Raw genomic sequence first — 25,425 nt, forward strand, 5'->3', positions numbered from 1 at the left:
TTTGACACCAAGTGATTTAGGAGCCTAAGTCCCATTTTCAAAAGATTTCAAGGGGAGTTAGGTGCCTCCGGGGGAGGGGTTTGAATACCTCACTAAGAGCCTATCTGCATCTTTAGGCACCTAAATATCTTTAAAAATCTGGCCCCCAGGAGGCTAAGTCCCATTGACTTTCAATGAGTCTTCGGCTCATTTTTGAAAATGGCACTTAGGCTCCTCGGCCATTTCAAGGCTTTTGAAAATGTTCTTAGTTAACTTTTCCATTGGTAAAATGGGGTTAGTAGCACTTCCTTTCTCCCACCCGGCACCCGCCTTGTCTTTTTAGACTGCAAGCTCTGCAAGCAGGGCAGAGATTGTTTCTCACGAGGTTTACGTACAGCACCTAACGCCGTGGGGCCCCAGTCTGAGCTGAGGCCTCTGCTTACTGCTGGAATACAAATAACAACAAGCCAGGGACTAGGATTCAAGAGATGTGGAATGTGGTCCTGGCCCTGACTCACTGTGGCACCTTGGCCTGGTCACTTCCCCTCTCTTAGCCTCCATTATCTCATCAGTAAAATGGGAACAACTCAGATTCTGAAGCCGGACAGGACCACTGTGATCCGTGATCATCTAGTCTGGCCTCCTGCAAAACACAGGCCTTCGGACTTCCCTGAATTAATTCCCATGTCAAGCATAAGGCTACTTTGGTAACGTGCTTTGAAATCTGATTATGAAATATTGATGAAACTCCATAGTACTGTGTTCTACTTTGCATAGATTTCTTAAAAAATAATAGCACCCCTGCCCAAAGAAATTTAGAATATTATGTTATTATTTACCACAAACAGCAAGAGAACAGGACATGGAGATTTAGAGCAGTACAATAATTCTGATTATATTTCCATCATATTTTTCATACTAGCTAGCTAGATGGGGACATACGGGGATCACCAGATAGATAGATGGAAGGGGAAACATAGGGATAGCTTGCTAGCTCGGGACACATGGGGATAGAGAGAGAGAGACTGAAAAACAGATGCAAATCACTTTAGGAACTGCTCCCTGATATGAGTAATCTGAACGGTATAAAACTACCCTTCGCCTTCCCTTCCAGTAATGGTTGAGTATGGCGGCTGCATTATCAGAAGGCAGTTTGGGGGAGACGTGAGCGCTTTGGTGGAGTACTCTGGTAGGCGCGATGAGTAACACTCCAAGAGCTGAAGGAATTTCTAATGTGGCTTGGCGGAGGGGATTGGGGCCTAACTGTCAAAGCCAGATTGGGGATTTTTCCAGAGAGGGTTTGAGGAAACGTAGGAGAAAACTGCAAGGTTCTGGCCAAAGGACATTGTGCAGGCACCACAGATCCGATGGGGCATTTCGGTGTATTTCATCCAGATGTTGGCTTTTGTGATTCAGGAGAAGTTCTGCCAAATGGGTGTCCCAGAGCAGTTGTGGGGCTAGCACTGTCGGTTGCAAGAGCATACGTCCTCAAGCACTGGACTGGCGGTGTCAGACTAGATTATGCATATCTCTGGTTACGGGGCAGCATTTATCCACTCAGCAGTCAGCCAGAGACAGCTAGGAAGACCCTTCCTGCAGGATCAATGTGATAACCATTAGGTGGCAAATCTGCGCCGTTGTTTATTTTAATGCTGGTGGGCAGCTCTGCGCAGGGGCTCGTGTGCATGAACGCAGCATTGCTTTGATTGCTCAGACGCCACGGTGGCCAACTCTGGATACCGGAGGTGTTGGGTAATTGAGTGAAGGTTCAATGCAATTCACAGGCGTGGGCAGGCGTTTCAGATAAGAGGGAATCTGGGTTAAATTAGGCTCAGATCACTGAGGCTGTGCGGGGCTGGTTTAGGTTTATATATAAAGTATCAGGGAGACGTCTGTTTTTCTGCAAAACTCCGTTCATTTTGTTACCACATCTTCCCATTCACCCCGTCCCCATTTGTCTGATCATATACTTCATCCTGCCTGCAGGGGGCAGGATTAGATGACCCCTTGAGGTCCCTTCCAGCCCAACATTTCTGACCCCTTGCCAGCAAGCTCCCCTGGGCAAGGACTGTCTTCTGTGCGATTTGTCTGGGCAGCAGCCAGCAAGCGGGACCCCATCCTTGACTGGGGATCACAGATGGAACCGTTGTCACCACTGCCTGAAATTCTCCAGCTGCTGTTCTGCAGTGGGTCAGAACAGATGATCAGAATGGTCCCTTCCGGCCTTGAAATCTCTGGCTCTAGGGACTTTGATGAGATGAGGGGCAGCATCAGTTAGAATAGCCAAGGGTCGCTCTAAGTTGCAGTCGTCCCCCAGGAGCTGCCAATGGGACTCTGGCGATACCCCTCTCACACTAGCTTGCCCCATGTGCCAAGGTTTACAATGGCAGCTGGCAATGTAGGGGAGCTTCTGGTTGGCATATGCAGTGCCTCCACTTGGGGCAATTCTACCCTGGGCTTTAGCAGTGGACGGGAAAATTTCTCCCTAGAGCGGGTCAGGAATTTTCAGACTAAACATTTTTTCATTGGGGGATGCCAGTTGGTTGAAACTGTTCATGGGCAAGGATCAGTTTTGACAAATAGACTCCTAGACTTTAAGGTCAGAAGGGACCATCATGATGATCGAGTCTGACCCTCCTGCACGTTGCAGGCCACAGATCCTCACCCACCCACTCCTATGATAGACCCCGAACCTCTGGCTGGGTTACTGAATCCTCAAATCAAGTTCCAGAGAACTCACCATTTATACTAGTTTAAATCAGCAAGTGACCCAAACCCCACGCTGCAGGGGAAGGTGAAAACCCCCCAGGGTCTCTGCCAATCTGACCTGGGGGAAAATTCCTTCCCGACCCCAAATATGGTGATCAGTTAGACCCTGAGCATGTGGGCAAGAGCCACCAGCCAGACACCTGGGAAAGAATTCTCTGTTGTGACTCAAAGCCTCCCCATCTAGTGTCCCATCACTAGCCATTGGAGATATTTGCTGCCAGCGGTCACAGGTTGCCTACAATGGGATGTAGCCAGACCATCCCCTCCATAAACGCATCAATTCAAAAATGTTTTTTTTAAAGGGAAATATTCTGAAATGGTTGAAACATTTTGACCTTTTTTTAAACAAAAAGTTTCTTTTTTCGGTTGGACACGACTTTTTGGTTCGAAATTTTAGGGAATGAATACTTTTTGAAAAGTTTAAAAAACATTTTGAAGGTTCGAAATCAGAACAAAATATTTTGACGTTACCGAGACCAGATGATTTGACTGACCCGATGCAGAGTTTATTTCAGGGTACCAGTGCCTGAAAAATGTTGAGATTTTGATGTTTCATTGTGATTCAGGATGGGGAAATATTTCAAAATCGCAAAAACTCTCGTGGGATGGAACCACCATTTCCCCAGCCAGTTCTGTCCCTCCATTGCTTTTAGAAATGCACCTCCAATCCAAGTCCCCGGCCCCCAGCCCCATTCCCTTCCACCCAGGCACTGCACCTTTTCTGACTCCCAGGGGCATTTCTGATTCAATTTGTTTCACCAGAACTCAAATCCAGTGTCACTGAAAACCCTCGCTGCAGCCCTGGAAAGTGGTGGTCAGGGATGCCCTAGGCTGAAACCATATTTCTCTCCAGCCTTGGGAGAGGACAGCAGAGCCATTCCTTATTCAAAACTTCAGATAATCTACTCGAATGAAAAAACAGATCGATAGGAGAATAAATCTGCTCAAAGGGGATATTTACTGCTGAGGCACCGTCTGGATTTGAGATGCAGCAAGGCCGTGATGGGGGCAAAACAGTGTTAAGTGAGATGTATAGAAGAGCGCAGCTCTATGGCACAACGCAGCACAGGGTCATGAGACATTGTGGGGGATGGGTGACCCAGTGAGGAATGAAGTGTTGACAGGTTATCAGCATTCGTCACCTTATAGTACCAACTCGATACCCCTAAACAAGCGCAGCTCCCCGCAGCGCTAGGTGCTGTACGTATACATTGAAACACTCCCTGCCCCAAAGAATTTACACTCTCAATTAACACAGGGAAGATTATTACCCCCTCTTTACAGACGGGAACTGCGAGACTAAGCGACATGCCTGAGGTCACACAAGGAGTTCGAGAGCTGGCGTGACCCTACATCTCCAGAGGCCCAGGCTCGCACTTCGACCACAAGCCCACCTTTCTCCATTCCTGCTACGGGCTGGGTTCTGATCAGTGTTTTACAAGGGACAGGGCAGACAGGCCTCTCCAGAAACCTGGGGTGAAATCCAGGCCCCACTGATGTCAGGGGCTAAACTTCACTTGACTTCAGTGCAGCCAGGATTTCACCCCTAGTGCGGCAGCTGCAATGAATCAACTGTCAGCAGATGGCTGGTTGGAGAGGAGGCCACAGGACAGCGGGAGGCGGGGACACAACAGGGGGCAGAGAGGAGACCCGTGCAGGTAGACACGATCATGAGCCCGATCAGCTGTTCTCATGGTGAGTGGCTCATCCGTGTCCCCAACTCTGAGCACACCCCGAGGAACCACCCTAGTAAGATGCACACCCGCCCTACGACCGCCCAGGCCCAGGCTCACCTCTCAGAGGCCACGGTCCATCGGCCGCTGCACGGCTCCAGTCCTAGCAGCTCAGTTCGGGACCTTCTTGCCCGCAGCAAACTTTTCCTATGAAAGCCCGACTGGTCCAGGACTGCTGGCCTCACTGCCTGGGAGAAAGACAGAGAGGAGAACCCTGTTAATCCCAAAGTGGCTGGAATTCTCCTTTTCCCCCACCCATCGCCCTTCAACTGCCCGTTCTCCATGTCAGCGGCCAGCCCTTCCCCCAGTGTAGCCGCCTGCCGATGATAAGAAGGTAGAAGCGAGGCCTGTGTGATGCTCAGGGATCACTCCGTGCTGAAGGCACTTGCCAGAGATCTGCTTTATTCTGCGTCCACTTACATCCAGCTGTGCCTAACAACCAGAGCCTCAAGGCATCTCTGGCTGGGAAGCTCAGCCCTTAAAGCTCCAGTCCCACATAGCACAGCCTGGAAGCCAACATCCCATTGCAGCTTCTGGAAGGAAAGGCCATGAGATAGCAATATAGAGCATCACCGCATTGCTGCCCAGTTACAAGTAATCCTCATCTTCCAGACTGGGGGTCAGACCCTCCCCTCCCTTCCACCCTGCCCCAGCGGAGGAGAACGTTCTTAGTTGTCAGTTTCACAGTGGGTTAAACGTGTTTTGAATCCCAAGCAGCAGCATTAATCAAAGCAGGTGATTTCCACCCCAGCTATAACAATGTCGGATGTCTTGTTCATTAGCCCAGCCTTGTCTTCTTACCAGGTGTCTGTGTTGCAAACGGGCCTTCCTGAACCAAGATCGGCTGTTTTTCTCCAAAGCCACCAACTTTTTTTTTTTAGTTTATCATCTGAAAATTGCACGGATTAATTTTTAGTGTGGGAGGCCAAAGTTCTACCACATGCAGGGGTGTGCGTGTGTCCCGGGAAATGGATCTATTGAGAAGTCCGAACGAGCCGCAGAGTCTGTTTATCATAGCCCATGGGCAGCCATTAAACCACAGGTTCTGTTTGCACCTCTGGTCTGTTTATTTTGGGCTAGCTTGGGAACCATTTGATCACGTCGCTGACTACTCACGTGAGCAGTCCCCCTGGAAACAATGGGACTGCTATGAAACCCAGCACTGCCGACCCCAAGTATCCAATAAATCATGAGTCAAGCCCCCCAAAATCATGAAATTGCCTTAAAAATCATGAGATTTAAAAAAAACCTGACAAATAACGAGTTTCTTTTATGTTTCTTTAGACCAGTGATTCTCAAACTTTTGTATTGGTGACCCCCTGAGTGCGACCCCCCCTTCTAAATTAAAAACACTTTTTAATGTATTTAACACCATTATAAATGCTGGAGGCGAAGCGGGGTTTGGGGTGGAGGTTGACAGCTTGCGACCCCCCCATGTAATAACCTCGCGACCCCCTGAGCGGTCCCGACCCCCAGTTTGAGAACCCCTGCTTTAGATACATAAAAACTGTGACCTGAAAGTGGTCAAGGTTTCAAGCTTTTTCCTTCAACCATGAGGGCTAAAAAACTTTTTTTTTTTACTGACGCCTGAGATTCTCATGTAATCCCCTGACTCCAGGGGCTGGGGCTTTAAGAAAAGCCCCAAAGATTGCGAGTCTCTTGATAAAAACCCTCCATACCAGTGGGAGTAACGGATTCACCAGCTAACCCTTGAGCAGCTCCCCAGCGAACTGGGTTTTTATTACTGGCTTTTCCCTGATGGGAATGTCAGTATGAAAAGAAGCAGGCACCTTCCTTTATGCCGACGCTAGCCTGGCTTACTAACACCTGCCATAGCAAGATCTCTAGGCACTTTGCAGGCCACCAAACTGCCCACTAACCCCTGTGAATCAGGCCAGGACACGTTATCTCCATTTTACATAAGAGGAAACTGAGGCACAGGCAGGTTTAGCCACATATCCAAGGTCACCCTGTGAATCAGGGACAAAGCCAGGACTCTCCATTTTAGGTGGTCACTGACACCAGTGCCATGTGAGAACAACGTGGATGTAAAACTCTACCGGATCAGAATGGTAGAATTTGGCCCCCACTTTGCATCGTTGTGAATGAGGGTGTAATGGGATGTGGGGTGCTGAGGTCATAGTACATCTAACTCTTTTACACGCCCCTTTTCCTGCACCTCCGCTGAACCGTTTGCTGCAGAGGCCAGAGCTCTGTCTTATCTGGACTTTGCAAAAAAAAAAAAAAAACATTGCACAAAGTTAAAATTTCAGGGGTATTGTATGTAAAACCCTGAATGGAGTGTTAATAGTTCCCAGCCAGCTTCCAAGAGATCGTGAGGAATAACTTCTTAACCAAAAGCTATTGGGTAACTGTCTACTGGTGTTTGCTATACACAGATTCCCCTCTTTGCTGCAGTTGCATATATTTAAATGCAGCATTTCAACACGACATCTACACTTCCCTCCTTTGGCACACACGCACTGCCCTCTGATCTTCTCTCGGAGCTGATTTCTCCGTTGTAATATGTAGCGTGTGTCACCGGGATTCTTCCGAGCTTGAGAAGAACAGCAGCGTCCCAGTTCTTTTCCAAACCCTCCAGCGCCTTGGCATCAAACGGGAGTCTGGAATCCTTGACAGCAGCATTCCCGCCCTTGGGTTAACAGCTGCCTGGTCTGCTCGACAGCTGATAAGCTGAATCTGTAGCCTGTATGCAAAGGGACCCAGGAATTGGGACCCCGCCCTCAGAGCCGATAGTTTCTCAGTCCCACATGGATCAGCCAATGGGTCCGCAGATTCCTGCATTTATACCCTGTCCCCTCGGACTGGCTCAGCTCTGGGAGGGTGACTCTGAATGAAAGCTTCAGAACCAGCTACTGAGCATGTCCATGAACTGCCAAACTTCCTTCGGGCAGTTCCTGGACCCTTCTAGCTGGATTGCCCTGCTCTGCCTTCTGCCCGTATGCAGTCCCAGAGGATTCAATCAAAATCCACGTCCGCTCCCCACTGCTCCTCTCCCTTCCTTCGGATCCAAAAAAGATCACACGCCGCAGGATAAAGCCTGTGGGTTGCGACCACGCCGGGCACAGGATCATGGAGACGCTGGCCCCAGGAATCCTGACTTGCCATACTCTGCTCTGTAGGCTAGAGCAGGGTGCAAACCCATTTATATATGGTTCCTACTGCAGCCCATGCTCTCCTGCCTCTGCGTACCGCACGGGGCAGGGAACAGCTGCACCTGCAGATGGAGTGTACAACCACGCGATCCGCAAGAAGGTATCAGTGCCGAGTCACTGCAGAAAAGGGAGAGCTTTGAACACCAGGATTTCCAGGTTCTATTGTCTCTCTGTCACCTTCTCTTTCACCGGAGGGATTGCCTGTGGATCCGAAAGGACGGGGCCGTTCAAAGGGGTCTCCGGTCTCCTGCGTGCCCGAGGACCCCACTGCTCATCAAACGCCTGCTAATGAAGACAGGGCTCCATTTCCTCGTGTGCGACCGCCGGGCAGAGCAGTGTTGTGCATTCATCTCTTCTGCCGCAAAAGGTCCCAGCGCACTCTGCTGGGGCCAGATTTTCAGGGGGGCCCTCTCTGTGCTTGCGGGCAGAAATAGCTGCAGACGCAGTCCTGCGCCAGCGGTACTTGTAGACACGCTTTAGTGCATCCGGAGGTGCCCCATTGTCCCCACCAATCAGTGGCGCCCAAGGCAGCTAACCTGTGTGCTGTGTCTCTCGGACACCAGGGTGATGGGCACAGTATACCCAGCTAGATACAGAAAGCCTCTCCCATGCCACTGACATGCAGCTGCCGGTATTAGGAATGGTGCAGCACTTCTGACCCGCCCGTCCAAATCTGAATGTTACGGGTCCCCCGTAGGCACTTTCCCACTTCAGAAAGGTTGGGACCCAAGTGCAAAATTCCCCGTCACGTGAGCTCCACAGGTTGCTATCAGTTTTGGAGGGACAACCCCAAACCCAGTAAAGGAGGCAGAAACATACATCCCCTTTCCACCTACCCATGGCACTTGCGTGGCCCCCCTTTGCCCCCAGCAGGCCAGTGCGGTAAAGAAGAACGATAAGCCCCTTCTCACAGATGGCAGACTAAGGCCCAGAGACACTAAGGCCACACAGGAAATCTGTGGCAGTGCAAGGAACGAAGCGCAGGTTTCTCAAGTCCACAGCTAGACTCCTAACCACTGGCCCATCTCCTGAGGAGCTCTGCAAGCATCCCCCTCTCTCCCCCCACTTTGCAAGTCCTTGCACAGACAGTCCAAGGGCAACGGAGCCAGCGAAGCTGCACAGACGCAGACTGCAGACCTGGCCTAGACCCAAGAGCTGGGGCACTTGCCTGTGCTCTGGACAGTGTCTCTAATTTCGGCCGTCTTGGCGAATCTAGCCCGAGGGGAAAACAGAGCCAAACGACCGTGCTCCTTGCTTGGCAGGAGCAGACCTTCCGGCTCAGCAATGCAGCCGGGGCTGGTTTAGCACCAGTCAGATTATGTAACGCAGTGACAGGGCGACTTGCCCGTGCTGTCCCCTCCTATGGGACCGGGATGGCTTTCAACCTTCCGGCGACACCAGACATCCAGATACAGCGGCTGTCGTTGGAGCAACTGGCAGGTGTAAGCAAGAGAGATGGTCTAAACGCCTTGGGAACCTGACAGGAGAAGAGATGGACGGGGCCGGGGAGGGCATGCCATTGCTTGGCTCCTGGAGCTGTCCCCGACAGTGCCACACACTGCAGCACGAGCCGGCGGGGCTGGTGGATCCCTGCCTCATAGCAGGGAGGATGGAGATCGCTCAGGGCTGCGCTGATGGGTCATTCCTGCAATTGAATGGGGTTTTAATCAGGGCCTCGCTTTCTCTGATCAACATGTTTGGGTGGCTCCGTGGGCCAAGACACCAGGCTTCTAGCTGGGCAGGCCGGGATCCACATACTGCCCTAGATCGTCGGAGGGGGACAGGAGATTGGTGGCTTGTGCTTCGTTCCCTCTTTGTGCAGAGCATGAGAGCTCGAGTGGAGCTGTGGTAGTGGGGGGATGCAGTGGAGGATCGAGGGGCGTTGGCAGAACTAGGTGTATGGGCAGAGGGCTAGCAGGGGCTGTGGGTTGGGTTGGGACTGAGGTGTCATGGCAGAGCCCAAGACTGAAAGAGCAGGGGGGATGGGGGCGCCGGCGGCCAGGAATGGGTTGATGGCGGACACTGCACTGTACCAGTTTCTAGCCTGCACTATTTATTACCTCCTCACCCTCATTAGCATGTATAGTTTTAACCCCCGGATCCTTCCTATAACTGCCGGGTTTTTAAAATAAAGACACCAGGTCTCTGTACGTAAGAGGCCAGTTGTGCATTAAATCACTGGGACATCGCACCTCATTCCCCAGTCTCCTTAAAAACCCACGCCAGAGGGAGCGTCGGAAACCCGTTCCAGGACGTCACCCGCCCAAATTCCGTTAGCAAATCAGTGCGGCAGCTAATTCCAAACACAGACCCGCCCCCCACAGCTTAGGAGAGCAGCCAAGTGAACCAAATCGTGCTGATTAACATTTAGGGCAGCCAGTCCTAAAGCCAGGTCAGATGTTCATCAACATCTGGATCGCGCAGCGCCTGCAGAACGCAACTGTCACTCGGCTGGAAGCCAAGGGAGACGTTGGGAGATGATGTGACATTGCCACACACACACAAACACACACACACACACACACAGCCACTTATACATGAATCGGCTTTAATACAGGGTTTGATGTGATGCTTGCCAGGGTTTGCCTAGGTCTCTGAGGGTACGTCTACACTGCAATTAAAACCCCGCGGTTGGCCCATATCCGCTGACTTGGGCTCACGGGGTTATGGGGCTCTAATATTGCTGTGTAGACACTCAGGTTGGAGCCTGAGCCCTGGGATCCCATGGCGGGTGCCAGAGCCCGGACTCCAGCCTGTCCCTGAATGTCTACAGTGCAATGAAACAGGCCCATAGCCTGAGTCAGTTGACATGGGCCAGCCTCAGGTGTACTGGCAGTGTAAGTCCAGGGTTGGTAGAAGGCGAGTTAGCAGACCCTGGGTTTGGTAACATAAGGCTTAAGTGTCTACACTCAGTTAGGAATGGTTGAACCCTGGGTCCCAGCATCTACATTGCATTATGCGGGCCCGAGTCCAGCCTCCCGTCTCCCGGACTTCTCAGCGCTCTCCCAAAAGGTGGCCGCTTGAGCCGTTTGTTCATGGAGCAGTTTGGGAAAACTTGACTGTCCACCAAACTTGACTGTCTAGGGGACGAAGAAAGTTGGCCTGTGGGATACTTTGGGAGGACTCCAATAGCCGAGTCCAGTGCGGCTGTGTCTACACTGCACAGCAATAGAGCTTGAACCCTGGGTCCCAGCTTGATTCAGGCTCAGACCCTCCACCCCCCGAGGGGTCCTGGGACCGAGTCCTGGGTTAGTGCAATTTGTGTGTAGACGTAAGGGAGGTTAGGCTTGAACCTGAGTTTGAACCCTGGGCTGACGCTGCAGTGTGGACATACCATAAGGGCTATAACCCTCAGACAGGCCAGATCCTCAGTGGCGTAAGTCCACATAGCTCCTATGACTTCAATGGAGATGTTCATTTCAATGGAGCTATGTCGATTCGCAGTGCCCGAGGCTCCGGCCCTTGGCACTCTCCCTTGCTGTCCAGGCGCTGGAGGTGACGGGCGGGAAAGCAGGTATTCTTAACCGATGGGAGGTTTTTTCCTACCAGCAATGAAACTGGGTGTATTACATTGGTTGGACCCAGGCAGACACAGCTCATGTTCCCTCCCGCCCCCCAGCAGCGAACCAGGCCACTGCATCTCAGCCCCGATGTGCAGCCACCTCGCCCGCTCCCCTCCCATTGCTGGGGTCACTGGGCGGAGGTCCATGGCCTGTATTATGCAGGAAGACAGCCTAAGTTATCAGAATGGTCCCTCCTGGCCTTCACATCTATCAATCTACAAACTGCCCAGCGGGAATGGGACTGAAATAACCAGCTCACACCCCCTGGGCCATCCAATAACCAGGCTGGTGGGTGGGGGCCAAATCCCCCCGGGCATAAGTTTGGTGACATCCAGGGATCACCCCAGGGATGGACTTGCCTCTTGATGTCAAGGAGCAGCATAGAGAGCCAGTGGGGTTCAGTGGCTAAACCACTGAACGTGGAGAGCTGGGGTCTGGTCTGCCTCTGCCACTGAACTGCTGGGCAACCTTGGGGTGAGTCACGTCTACAGCTGGTTGAAAATTTTCCAGTGAAGCCGATTACCCTGAAATATTTCATGGAACCTAGCGACATTGTCAACATTTTTGTGGGAAATTATCTAAGTGTTGTGGTTCGACTTGTGGAAACGATAACATCGTAAGAAAATATTTTTGGACTGTTTCATTCCACAAAATATTCCAAGATTTTGACTTTTCTTCCCAATTTGGGATGAAAACAAATTTTGAAATCTCGCCATTTCCTGCGGGACAGAAATTCCAGTTTCTACCACTTCTAGTCACTGTCCCTCGGTTTTCTCTCCCACCCTTCATTTGCATAGACTGTACGCTCTTCGAGACAGGGGCTGTCTCTGTGTGTTTATACAGCACCTCACACAATGGGGGCTCTAATTTCACTTGGGTCTTCTCTGCAGTACTGCAATATCATTTAACAATGGTTTCTTCTGCCGCCAGACCCCTGCTCTGGGCGGGGCAGCGTCACCGACGCTCATTCTGTGTTTCTTTCTTCTCTTGTTTGAAAGGCTCTGTTGGATTTTTATAGGCAGTTTAGGACAATAGGGGAAAACATACCCAGACATGAGTAATAATAATAATCGGTAATAACAGCAACCATTGCACTGAAGGTATAGGTGCAGACATGAAAACAATGGAACATAAAACCACCATGAATGCAATGCTGCTATAAATCGCCAGGGAGCAGCTCCACAGAAAACTGAATGGTCGCACTACCCGCAACGACAATCACGGCAGAATGCAGCCATAAACGGTGCTGGCTCAGAATGAGCCCCCTATCCCTAGGGGAATGGCTTACAGAGCGGGCATTGAATCACCAGGCAGCACGCAATACATTTGGCCATGGATTCAGCTCCGCCAAAATACAGGGCTATGGCTCGTCTCTAAAGCTCGGAGCGGGCGCGCAGGATTTTGGGATCAAGCATTTTTTAGTCCGTTCATCAGAACTGAAACTTTTCACAGCCATGTATCAATTCGCTCTAGGAATTATTTTGGGGGCAGTTCTCTGGCCCGTGGTCTACAGGAGGTCAGACGAGATGATCCCAATGGCCCCTTTTGGCCTTGGAATCTACGAATCTAGGACAGCTGTGGCCAGGAAGGTCTGTCAGGACCAGGAATTTATGATCAAACCCAGAGGGCGAGCCCCCTCCCAGAGCCCATCAGTTGGGGCACTCAGCTTGGAGGGGGGAGGCCTAGATTCAAGCCCCTGCCACCCCTAAGCTGGAGCCGCGTAACTTGAACCTGGGCCCGCAGGTCATGTGGGAGAGCCCCAGCCAAGCAGCAATTGGCTACCACTGGGTTGGGCTGCCCCCTGCTGGAGCTGTTCCAATAAAATATTCACAGAGCCAGAGCCTGGTGGTTGGGGCACTCACCGGGGACATGGGAGAACCAGCTCTGAACCAGGCCTGCCAAGGGAGTTCTGGGTGCACACTCTCTCTCTCTCTCTCTTGGTTTTTTGGTGAAAATTGTTGCAGAGTCTTGGTTTGTTGCCCTGATGTGGAACAAAACCAAATGCCAAAACCGCCCCATTTTTCACAAAGCACCATTCTTGTTTCCTAGAGAGCTGGGAGATACCCAGGCCCAGGGTGGGAGAGGTATCGTCTCTTCAGGATCATTCAGGCTTTTTCCATCCCAGAGGAGAGCAGAGAAGCATTACTCTGGTGATCCCCACCACTTCACTAGGGTGACCAGCTGTCCCGATTGTATAGGGACAGTCCCAATTTTTGGTTCTTTTTCTTATATAGGCTCCTATTATCCCCCACCCCCTGTCCCCATTTTTCACACTTGCTGTCTGGTCACCCTACACTTCAGTCACTCAAGCAATGCCAGCCATGGTCTTGTGGAGAAAGCACATGACTGGGGCTCAGGAGATCTAAGGGACCATAGGATCTGACCACCTCACAATCTTTAATGCATTTATCTTCACAGCCCTGCTGGGAGGCAGAGCAGGGCTGTTGTCTCCATTGTACAGTGGAGGAAACTGAGGCAGACAGCGGCTAAGTGACTTGCCCAAGGTCACACAGGAAGTCTTTGGCAGAGCCAGGAATTGGAATGCAGCTCTCCAAAGAGCATCTTGACCATCACGCCATCGTTCAGGGCTCTGCGGTGGGTCATTTTAATGACCGTGAGCAAACCACTCGCTCTCTCCAGGCCGTAGGTCCCCCGCTGTTAAATGGAGGTAATAAACCTTCCCTTGTCTGTCGTGTGTGTTTAGACAATGTCTCTTACGACATGCACGTACAGCACCTAATACAACTGCTACTGGAAAATAAATCACAAGAGCTGGCTAACAAGACCATCGCCGCATGGCACTTATGGTACCAGTTACTGCAAAGATGCCCTTGCCCCATTACAGAGCCTGCAACATGATCAAGGCCTTCAGCAGTTATTACTCATCACCGAAACACAATAAAATTACCAGATGCTTTGAGTGCACCAAGCCTCAAACTCAGGCAACGCTAGTTGGGTTGGCAGAGGAATGTTTTCCAGGCCCCGAGATGTTGATTAGTTTAGCTCCTGGAAGAGCAGCCATCAATGCATTGGAATTGGTACGGAGCTGAAACTTCAGACGTGCGAACGCTCCGCGCAGCCACAGGCAGCACCGGGAAAGAGTGATCGTTAGAGAGCCGCGTGCGGGAGGGGCCCAGATCCAGATGGGGGCATAAAGGAAACGAACGACCCACGATAATACTGCCATGTCTCCACCGACACACATCCTGTCTAGTCCATTAGGCTTAAATACCCAGTGAATTCCACATTTAATGGATTGACATTTTGCAGAGTCGTTTTAGTTTAATGCAGCATTGAGCGTACAACAGACCATCACTCAGCTCTTGGAAAACACTTTGTACACTCCCCCAGGCTTCCTACCCCACCTGTCCTACAAGGAGGAAGTGTCCTTCTCTTTAAGAAACAGAAGCTTAATGTTATGCAATGGAAATCCTTTGCAAGACAGATGCCAGGCTCTGCCACAGACACCTTGTGTGATCTTGGCCAAGTCATTTAATTGCTCTGTGCCTCAGTTTGCCCATCTGTACTATAGAGACAATACTGCCTTTCTCCCACCTGGTCTCTTTTGTATGTTAGACCCCAATTCAGTAAAGGAGGTGCTTAAATACTTTACTGAATCAGGGCTGTAGCTGCAAAACTCTTTGGGGGCAGAGATTGTATTTTACTATGGGTCTGGACAGTGCCTAGCGCAATGGGGCCCTGCTAGGCACTACTGCAATACAAAGGAATAAATAATTACTCATTATCGTTATATCTCCAGGACTGTTTAAAGATAACGGCACTAAGATACAGGAGGAGCGTGGTATAAACTAGCTATATAGGACGGCTACTACCTTGCTATAGTCTAGACAGGGTATCTAATGCAGAGAGGGAGAAGAGCGATTCTATACAGTGCAGCCACAGAGGGAGGGGCTAGCTATCATCTCCTCACAAGCTGGCCTATCTATGGGTACCCAGCACTTGGCCAACAGGATATGCTCAGAGCTTGCACTTTCTGTCCATTCACCCTGCTATGCAGATCCCAGGTGGACTGCATGCATTGGAGGTGTCTCACTCAGTGAGTTGGGCTTCCTCCATCTCTTGGACCTTTTCCTCCCCAGGGACCAGCCCGTTTTCCCTGCGAATTACCATAGAGGATGCACATGGTTGGCAGTGGGGGTTCCAGACTCACCCTCTCCCTTCCCCATCCATGGATCACCAAGAGGAACGTGATGCTTTTTGTTTGGTGATCAGACAGATAAACAGCGTCCCCTTCACCTTCATTCTCCTCAGATCTGGCTGCAGCCCAGCATTGCCAGCATCCACCCTTCTCTAGACGCTGCCTCTGCTGAAATCCCTATTCGGGCTCAATTCATCTCCTGCAACTGGTGTGTCCCAAGTCCCTTCCCCTAGACGAGCCAGTATCCTGCAGCCAGCAGGCTCCACAGTGTAGCTCCAAAGGAGGAGGACAAATCTGTCTCCATCTGCTATCGGCTTTCCTGGTTTCCTCTCTTTCTCTGAAGCCAGTGTTCACATATCTCCGTGGCGTAGCTCCATCCAGCCCTTCGGATACCACACCCACCTTCTCTCCCTGTTTGCTCACACATTCCAGGTTCCCAGCGACATCGACTCTCCACCCCATTGGCCAAGGTTTCCAAAAACGACTAGTGATTTTGGGCACCCAATTTGAGATGCTTTAAAAGGGCCTTAATTTCAGAAGGTGCTTGAGCATTCACCCTCTGAAACTCGGGCCCCTTTAGGGCACCCCGGATGGAGCACCCTTGAAATCACTAGGCACTGAGGCCCGTGAGTGTTAGGTGCCTAGCATCCAGGCCCAGAAATCTTGGCCAATCAGCCTTGGGGTGTGTGGGCTCATCTGTTAATTAATTAATGTACTTATTTAAGGTCTTTATCTATAGATTCAGTGGGGCCCCGTGCCTCTGTTAAAATCACTTGCCCTTTTAAATGGCACCTAGACGCTTTCCTATCCTCCCTCTCCTCGGATGACCGTAGGGCTAATTCTCTCGGAAGCATCTGGGGACACTCGGTATGACGGATGTCACATTAATGTACATGGCGTCGTGTTTTATGAAGCTATCAGAATATTGCTATCCAGTCCCTGGTTACGTTGCACAATCATCTCATAATGTGCAGGGTTTCGAAGGAAAGACAAGTGTGTCCTTTAATCGAGCCCTTCAGCTCCTCTGCTGTTCAGACAAGATCTTCTCTGGTAAGCAGCAGGACACAAGCTTCTCCTTCACTGCCATGACAGGGCAGGCTACCGCCAGGGGGACCTGATCAAAATGTGCCTGCCAGCCCCTGCAGCTGCCTCCGGCCCACGGTTCTTGTTACAATGGGGCACCCAAAAGCAGCTTCCAGTCTGCCCAGTGCTGAGAGCACCAGGCTTGTACTTTGCTTATAAGTGGATACATCCTCCTGGATTTCTATTGGATGGGAAGGGAAGAACCTCTCAAATGTAGCAGTTTGGGTGATGATCATCCTTAACTGGCCTGATTCAATTCATGCCGGTGGCAGGCAAAATTCCACGGAGCTGTGTTAATTCCCCCTTTCGAAAGGTCACGGTAAAAGGCTGCCTCAAGCAGAGCAGCTACAAATCCTTCCCATCCAGCCCTCTCCCCGCCAGTATCAAGCCTCCCTGCCTTGCTGGTCTTCCCGGTCTCTGAGATGGAAACCTGGCCAGTGAGTTCCCTTGACTGGTCTTAGGGCACTCGAGCGGTCACTGCCCCTCTCGAACGCCATGGGCATGCGCGGCTGGTGGGTGCCCGCAAGGCAGGGGTGGCTAGCAAGCTGCTTTGTCAGTCGGCCTTGGCTTATTCTCTCTAGTCCCAAAGCTCTCAAAGGGCCCGATCCTGTGCCCTCAGCTCTCACTGAAATTGTCCTCGCAGGCTCAGCCCATGGGAGTCAATGCAAGCGCCTCTTGGTTTCAGTGGGCTCCAAATTGAACCCTAACAGCATGACTCTATTTAGAGGCTGTCTACACTAGCCCATGGAGGCCAGGGACAGTGAGGGGCATCTGTGTTCTAGCAGGGTTTTGTTTGCAGCCTGGACAGGATAAATCCGTGAAACACACATGCATCGGGGCAAATATCAGGGGGTAGCCGTGTTAGTCTGTATCCACAAAAACAACGAGGAGTCCGGTGGCACCTTAAAGACTAACAGATTTATTTGGGCACAAGCTTTCGTGGGTAAAAACCCCACTTCTTCAGGTGCATGGAGTGAAAGTTACAGATACAGGCATAAATATACTGACACCCAGGGCCGGCTTTAGGAAGTGCGGGGCCCGATTCAAACAGTTTCGACGGGGCCCCGACAGGGACGACTAAAAAAAAAAAAAAAAACGTTAAAAAAATAACACGCGGGGCTTGTACTCATCGGGCTGCGCTCCTAGTCTTTGGCGGCGGGTCCTTCACTCGCTCCGGGTCTTTGGCGGCACTGAAGGACCCGCCGCCAAAGTGCCGCCAAAGACCCAGAGCGAGTGAAGGACCCGCTACCAAAAACCTGGAGCTCCGCCGGGTGAGTAAAAATTAAAAAGGTGCCTCTAGCCAGGGAAGGGATTCTCTGCCACTTGCCCCCCACTCTGGGCGACCCTGCCTCTGGGCGCGGGGCCCTCTTAAGCGCGGGGCCCGATTCGGGGGAATTGGTGGAATTGGCCTAAAGCCAGCCCTGCTGACACCTGGAGAGCAGGGAGTTACCTCACAAGTGGAGAACCAGCGTTGACAGGGCCAATTTGATCAAGGTGGATATGGTCCACTCCCAATAATGGAGGAGGCGGTGTCAATTCCAGGAGAGGCAAAGCTGTTTCTGTAATGAGCCAGCCAGGGAATCCCGCTGGGCCTAGGTCATGGCGGTTCTCTGACCATGTGGCCACACTCCCAGCCAAACCAGGGTTCAAACGTGGACAGCCCACTCGCGCCATCCTACAGACAGCACTGCTGTGCGCCCGGTGCCTGCTCCTGCACCATTTACATCAATGGGGCCCCGGCCGAAGCAGGTGCGAGTCAGTGCAGTTGCTTTGCCTACACTGGAGCTAATTCACACCAGCTGAGGGCCTGGCCCGGTGGTTTCCTGAGCACTTATAAGGATGGGAGATATCACTTCTGCTGGGCGGGACAAGGGAAGATGCCGGGTTAACCCTTTGCTGGCAGGCAGACGGACTGGGTTATCTAACGAGACGCCGCATCTCTATCTCCTGTGATCCAGCCTGTTGGACTCTTTCTCCCGCACTCAGAAGATCCCCAGCAGTGAAAGGCTGCTGGGAAAAACCACACCACTGCTGTCCGATGGCCCCTTCTCTGCCCGTTAGGGCTCGCTTTGCTGTGGTTTAGTGGCTTTGATCCCATGCTCTGACACGTGCTGGAATACAGCCGGGATGGCTGATAATCATCCTGGCACTTTGCACTTCTGTGGGTCTTTCATTTCACAGGTTCAAGCCTCTTTAAAAGCATTCGCTGAGGAAGTTCCACCGCACCCCAAGTACGACCGTCCCCATTTTACACAGAGGGGAAACTGAGGCACAGAGCAGGGAAGTGATTGGCCCATGGGCACACGCCAAGTGTATGGTAGAGCTGGGAATAGAGCGTGGGAATCCTGAGTGCTAGACTCAGCCTCTAACCACTAGACTATACTCCCCTCCTGCCACAGGCATCTTCCTTTTCCACTAACACATGTGGTTGCAGAACTGTAGAGTGAATGGATGCATTTTTCCCCCTTAACATAGCAGATTAGACCTTTAGACTGAGATTTGCAAGGGACTTGGGCCCTAATTCTCATTAAAATGAGTGGGAGCCAAGTACCCCAATTCCCTTGGCACTGTTAAAAGGAAATTCCAATGGATGCAACACAGGCAAAGTAACAACCTGCCTCCATCCTTCTCTGTAGCCAGGTGGGATGCGGCAGAATTCCAGGGATCGCTGGGTGCTTTGACCGGTTTAACTCCCCTGGTCGATGGGTTCTATATTTCCATTATGTCTGCGCAGCTGGATTACTCACAGGTCTTATCAAGAGATTTCAATTCCAACCCACTTCTAAGTAAGCGATAGAGTCAACCGCCATGCGTCATTCTACCTGCGTTGTGCTTCGAATCGGCTCTCCCGGACAGAGTCAGTGTTCGTGCGGTGATCAAGCCCGAGTGGTGGAGCGAAGAGGTAAAGGTGGGTCCATTTCACCTGTGCTGCAGTAGGCCCTTATGATGCACTTGCAGAGTGGGGAACTAGGCAGGGTAGTCTGTGATTAAGGCACAGGAATGGGGTTGGGAGATCTGGGATCAGTTCCCAGTTACACAGACACGTGCCTCAGTTTCCCCTCTTTAATACTTGCTGATGCTAATGTCGTGGCTCTGTATGTGTTGCTGCTCCCTAGTGGCAGACTCACTGAGTGGATCAGAGAGTGACTAGGGGTGTTGTTTTTGGGCCCAAGTGGCAGAGGCCTGCGCTTTAGAGGGAAAGGAGCATGGGGCCAGGACTGACTCTGCAATGTACTGTCTCCAGTGCGAAGCACAGAGATTCACCACACTGCTGCCCAGCCGCGGCGGTTGGGAGGCTAAAGTCATGAGCTGTTTTAAAGCCCTTTGAGAGCCTGGCATGAAAACAGCTGGTGCTGGATGAAGTCTCACTGCAAACCCTCTTCCCTTGTACTTCATACTTCCCCTTGCCTGGGCGGCTGGTCACCAGAGATCCTGGTGCTTAAAAGGAGGGGATCCGTCTCAGTTATTAAAGCAGCTGAGATTAGCACCCCAGCATGCTGGACAGCTCCAGAGCTCGCAACCTGGGGCTGTAACAGACTCGCATCTGCGGTGGATCAGGGCCCGGTGAGTTACACGTACAGCTGAGGCAAGACGGACAAAGCACGGCAAGGAGAAACACAGGGGAGACGATCTGCCCAAGGTCAGTGGCAGAGCCATGATTACAACACAGGTCTTCCAGCCCCCAGACCGGTGCCCCAACCCCTAGGCTGCAGCCCCAACTCATGCGCAATCTGCTGCCTGCAGGGAAGCCCCAGGGCCAAATCCAGGCCTGGTGCGAGCAGGCCCCACTGTGCCGACATCGACGGAGCTACACCGGCTTACAGCAGGGCTGTGTCCTGGCATTACTAGTCCCTGGAATTATGGCTAAGCGCAGGGCGACTCCGACTTCCCCCCGGCTTGTGCGGGAGGGGCCCTGACTGCCGCAAAAGGGACACAGAAGGCTAGTGAAATGTCCTCTCTTCCCAGCACCGCTCAGCTGTGAAAGCCCCACTCGAAACTCCCCAAGCTGATCAGCTGAGCGCTGACATTTGGAAGGACATGCGTTTGCCCAAGAGACCAGAAGAGCCGCAGCTTGGGCGAATGCATAATCAGGTGGGTTTTCCTCCCGCGCGAGCAGGTATAGCCGAGCGGAATGGCTCCTAGCCCCTTGCGCCGTTACATAACGAGGAGTCAGACACGTGCCATCTGCAGCCAAAATCGTTATGAAATTTCACGAGCTAAAGCCACCCAGACGTCAACGTCCCTGTCTCCAGACACTGACGGGGACCGGGGCGCCTCGGGCTGGGAGCTCGCTGCTTCTTATAAACACACCCCGCTCGGAAAGGCAAGGAGTCTGCGGGGAGACAGCCGGAAAAGTGAGAAGCCTCAAGCCCCGAAGAACTGCAGCTGGAATTTCTGAGAGAGAGCAGTGGGCAAGCGGGGAGAGATACAGTAACAGAGAGGGGGGGAATGAAGCCAAGGCCCAGGGAAGGGAAGGAAACGCAGAAGTCAGTGTCAGTAGGATACACCCAGAAGTACAGAGAGGGGAAAAGGAAGACAAAGACTCAGATGGAAGAGCGAGCATGGGGGAGACAGAGAGAAGGCTGAGGGGGAGGAGGAAGAGGACTGAGCCCTGGAGCGCAGAGAGGCCCAAGGCAACACCCTCCACAATAAACTCTGAGCAGTGAGTGCAGTGTGAAGGGGCCACCAGGGCTGGAACTGCCCTTGGCCGCAGGACAGGGCGGCTCAGAGAGGCGGGGAACCACTTGGGAATTTAGAGCCAGCAGAATTATCTCTCGGGGAGAAATATCCAGTAGCCCTATTTTCTGTTCACAGCCTGGGCCTGGCATCTCCCGCTGCCCTGGCCCTTTGAACGTCAGGGGAACCAGGCCAACCGACACCCGCGGAGGTGCTGGCCCAGCGTAAGCAGACGCAACTCCACTGCTTCGAGGGCCGTGCGTCTCTCTCGGAACCGAGCCCGGCAACGCTCGGCGTGGCCCGTCGGTCCTTTCTCCTCTGCACGGCTGGTCGCATCCCACTGACAGGTGCCCCATGAGCTGCCCTTGGCACGTCACCATGGCTGAGGGAAGCTCTCAGTTGGGTGGGGCAGGATTATTTGGATGGAGGGTTCCCTGGGTCTCCCTACGGATGCCGCATTTGAAGCTGGCTTTAATTCTTCGTCTGCTTTGGGAACAGCTGCTCCAAAGGAAAAGGCCTGCCAGGATCGGGGCTGGCAGAGGTCAAATGCTTCGCAATCTGATTGGCCTTTGGGCGCTAAGGGCTGGCAAGGGAGAGGCTTAGTAATTAGAGAATTAGGCAGGAGTTGGCGTCGGTGGCTAACGAGGCTGGGGAAGGGATATGACCCACGCACCCGACTAGCTGCCCAAGAGAAATCAAAAATCCCAGCAGGTGTCACAAATGAATGCACGGCCCGGCCCATCCTAAGCAATGGAGACCAGCTGCTCCAATGGGGTGGGCCAAGGTCTTCATGGCGAAAGGAACAGAGGGCCCATTCCTGAGGTCCTCACTCAGGCAAGACTTCCGTGGTCTCTCCCGTGGTCTCCCGTGGTCTCCAGGCTTGGAGAACTCAGAGAGTGTCCCTTTATGGAGAGCTCCCCAAGCCATACTGGGAAGGGCAGGGAGTTTCCACCCCACCAGGAACCTCTGCCCCCACCCCACGTCTAGGGCCCTCTGCCCCACTCCAGCTCCTGGCCAACGTGATTCTGCTGAAGCCGACGTGCCAAGGCTGCCTACGCGGGCAGCTGCCCTGCAAACCCCAATGCTGGGAGCAGGGTTTAGTAGGGACAGACACGGATAAACAAATGCAGGACTGTGGATTTCCCAGGGGGCTTGGAGCTTGTGACATGCAGACTTAGACGGTCGGCTCTTTGGGGCAGTGACTGTCTTTCTATCCTGTGTTTGTACAACCCCATGGGGCCTGGGCCGGGCCTGGGGTTCACAGGTGCTACTGTCATATAAATAACCCAGAATAATTCCTCCTACCCCACCAAGCCGGGAGTAGAAATCCCTTACAGACCAAAACCACCCCTCCACCCCCACTACATGCAGCAGAACAGACCAACGCCCTGTCTGGGCCCAGTCCAGGAGCCGACACTCCCACCTCCTGTGCAGCCGGGTAGGGCCAGTGCCTCTGAAGGACACTGAGTTAGACCCTCCCTGGCTGGGGGCAAAGGGCCTTTTAAGACTCCAGGTTTGTCTACCAAACACCCCTCCGTGGCTCGGCACAGCACCTGCAGCGCCTCCTTCAGGGCAGGAACACGTGGGGATGCGGCACCGACGTCTCTGCGTGGCCCCTGGAGCTGTAAAACCCACACCTGGGAGGGGGGAAGCAGAGGGTGGGGGCAGCAGCCAGCACATTCCTTGCAGTCCCCTAAGCTCCCATCCCCACACGGCCCACCCCCTGCATTAGCTCTGACTGAAATGCCCGGCTAGACCCAGCTAAATGGAAAAGCAGGGTCCCCGAGGAACGGCCGATGGTTGATACCGGGCCATTTACCTCAATTAGCGTCAGAACGCAAGTCGACAACATTCACTAGAGCCCCCCGCCCATCTCTTACTTGACCTACCAGCTGGTTTGGGAGCCATTTGGGGCCCAGCGGGCAAGGTGCCACCTCCTGTTTAATGTGAGTCGTAGTTAAGGGTGATTCATGCTATATCAGGGACCGGCAGCCAAACTTCCTCAGTCTTTAAGCCCCGGCCTGGGCATAGCAGTCCCAGAGGGAGGGTCGCTGGAGCGTTTGCATCCAGAGATAGAGAGAGAAGCTGCATGAGGAATTCTGCCCCTGGAGGTGCGATAGGGAGGAAATGGGTATCTTCCCCAAGGGCGGGTGAGGAGCCGGGTAGTGGGGAGTGTGTCTCCGATCGTCACAGTGATGCACCTGTGAGCAGCATCCTTCCCCTGCGGGTGCAGCGCCAAACAGAATTTGAACCTGAGCATCTATTACAATAATGAATAACCCACCTGCCCTCGATTTGTACCTCCACAGCCGCCTTCGCTCCATGGTCTCAAAGCACTTACACAAAAAGTGGATATCGCCCCCCACTTATTTCTCAGATGGGGAAACTGAGGCACGGAGAGGCTCAGCGCCTTACCCAAGATCCCACACTCAGCGGCAGAGATCAGAACAGATCCCTCCTTTGGTATCTAGTCAGCACTGCTTTCCTTATGTGTGTCCCACCTACGTTAACTGTCCCTCCGAATTCTGCCACCTCTGCCTTTACCTCCGTCCACGACAGAGCACATGGCCTCCTGTGAGCCGGGAGTTAATATAATCCTATGGACTGGCTGGCATGGGGCTGAAGAATGCCCTTCACAATGTTATTATCCCTTCAGCCCCAAACACAGCTGGGACTGTCACAGCTGAGACTACCCAACTCATCTCACACTCCGCTCTTCTCCGGCCACTTCAAGCCATTAGCTGATCGTGCCACGGCTGGAACCTTGGGGTCCAACCGAGACGCCCAGCTGCTCTCTGGCTTTTCTCCGCTGCACCATTCGAGCCCGGGGACTCCTTCTCCACTGCGGCTGGCGGCACTGATCTATCCCCCCGCGCCGTGCGTGTGTGATTAACCTCGGCCTGGCCCGATCTTCAAGCTCCCTCCCCTTCCCGAGCCCAGTTGGAACAGGCGACAACAGGCCAGGCTGGAAGGGGCAGGCCAAGCAAATCCCATTACCTCGCCACGGGAGTGCTGGCCTCCTGATTATCCTCTAATTCTTTCATTCCCACTTGAACCTTAACAGCCCCCTTTTATACAATCAAGGGAATTAGAGCCAGCCCACTCCCGCTGCCGGGGAGCCGGTGATTAGCTCTCGTGGCCTACCTCACCCCGAGGCAGCAGACAGCCGACAAAGGCCCCCAATTATCCTACTGAGTTCCGTTCGCAATCCCACGGCCAGAAAGTGACTACACAGCCTCGTTCAGCCGGGACCTTACATGCACATAGCACCAAGGACCCTTCCCAAACTATACTCCAAGGGATCTCTGCAGCTACCTCTGGGGTGGAACGCTGATGCGGTGCACTATTAATCACCTGCCATGCTCCACCCCAGAGGTAGATGCAGGGCTCTTCTGTGAATATGGTTTGTAAATCACCTTTGTGCTATGCCCATGGGACTGTGTAGCATTGCTGCCCTCCATTTAATAGTTTATGCGCAGCAAAAAGGTCCCCAAAGTGCTTTATGAACGATCCACAATTATTAATACACAGTGATATTGGCAACCAGTTTGGGCCCCACTGTACTTGGCGCTGTACAGATATATAATAAATGGCCCTCCCTCCCCCCAGGAGCTTATTGGTTAGAAGATAAGACAGAAGCAGTGGCGGAGACAAAAACAAGCAGGCGAGGCTGGGGTGGGGGAGACAGGAACATAAATCCTATTTATGAACTATATCCATAGAGGAATGCCTGCAGCCAACTCTGGGGTGGAGCATGACACCTCACCAAGGGCACACAGCAATGCTAGGCAAACAGCTTGAGACAGAAAGGGGAAAAAAATATATTCAATTGAAACTGCTGGGAGCATGGCTAGGTCCCAGAGCCTGTCCCTTTAGTACAAATCACCAGAGGCTCCTTGGAAGCCTTGAGATGAGAAATAAATCCCCCCCAGTGTGGAGACATTTGTTGGCCAGGATATGAACAGAACAAGAGAAGTGGGGCTCAGAGGTGCCCCGTTGCCCCGGGCAGGCAACACAAATAAACCAGAATGCAGGGCGCAGAGAGTACAGTGATTGGGGTCATATACACACACGCATGTAGCATCTCATGGCTCCTGGAGCTGCTTGTGGGGACCCCAAGAAGCCTGCAAGCTCCTGGAGAGCAGCTCCTCCTGGGAACTCCCTTTCTTTTACAGGCTAAGGGTGTGGCTGCCCTCAGTGTCACTGGCTCCAGAGGGATCCTGGACGGTAAGCACTCCCTCGGATCACGGCTTCCACTGGAGAAATCCAACGCCACTCCCTTTACT

At 52.6% G+C, this 25,425-nt stretch overlaps 1 protein-coding gene across 1 annotated transcript in view; it reads right to left on the bottom strand.

Annotated features, from left to right (window-relative positions):
* The window catches only part of SRRM3 (serine/arginine repetitive matrix 3), a 173,005-nt gene that overhangs the window by 104,090 nt on the left and 43,490 nt on the right, over nt 1–25,425 (bottom strand). The window contains exon 2 of the mRNA XM_034752981.1: nt 4,542–4,669. The gene's annotated coding sequence lies outside the window, so the exon portion shown is untranslated. The remainder of the gene's footprint in view (nt 1–4,541; nt 4,670–25,425) is intronic.

This window comes from Trachemys scripta, chromosome 18, assembly GCF_013100865.1.
Source record: "Trachemys scripta elegans isolate TJP31775 chromosome 18, CAS_Tse_1.0, whole genome shotgun sequence".
In the NCBI taxonomy this organism is placed as follows: domain Eukaryota; kingdom Metazoa; phylum Chordata; order Testudines; family Emydidae; genus Trachemys; species Trachemys scripta.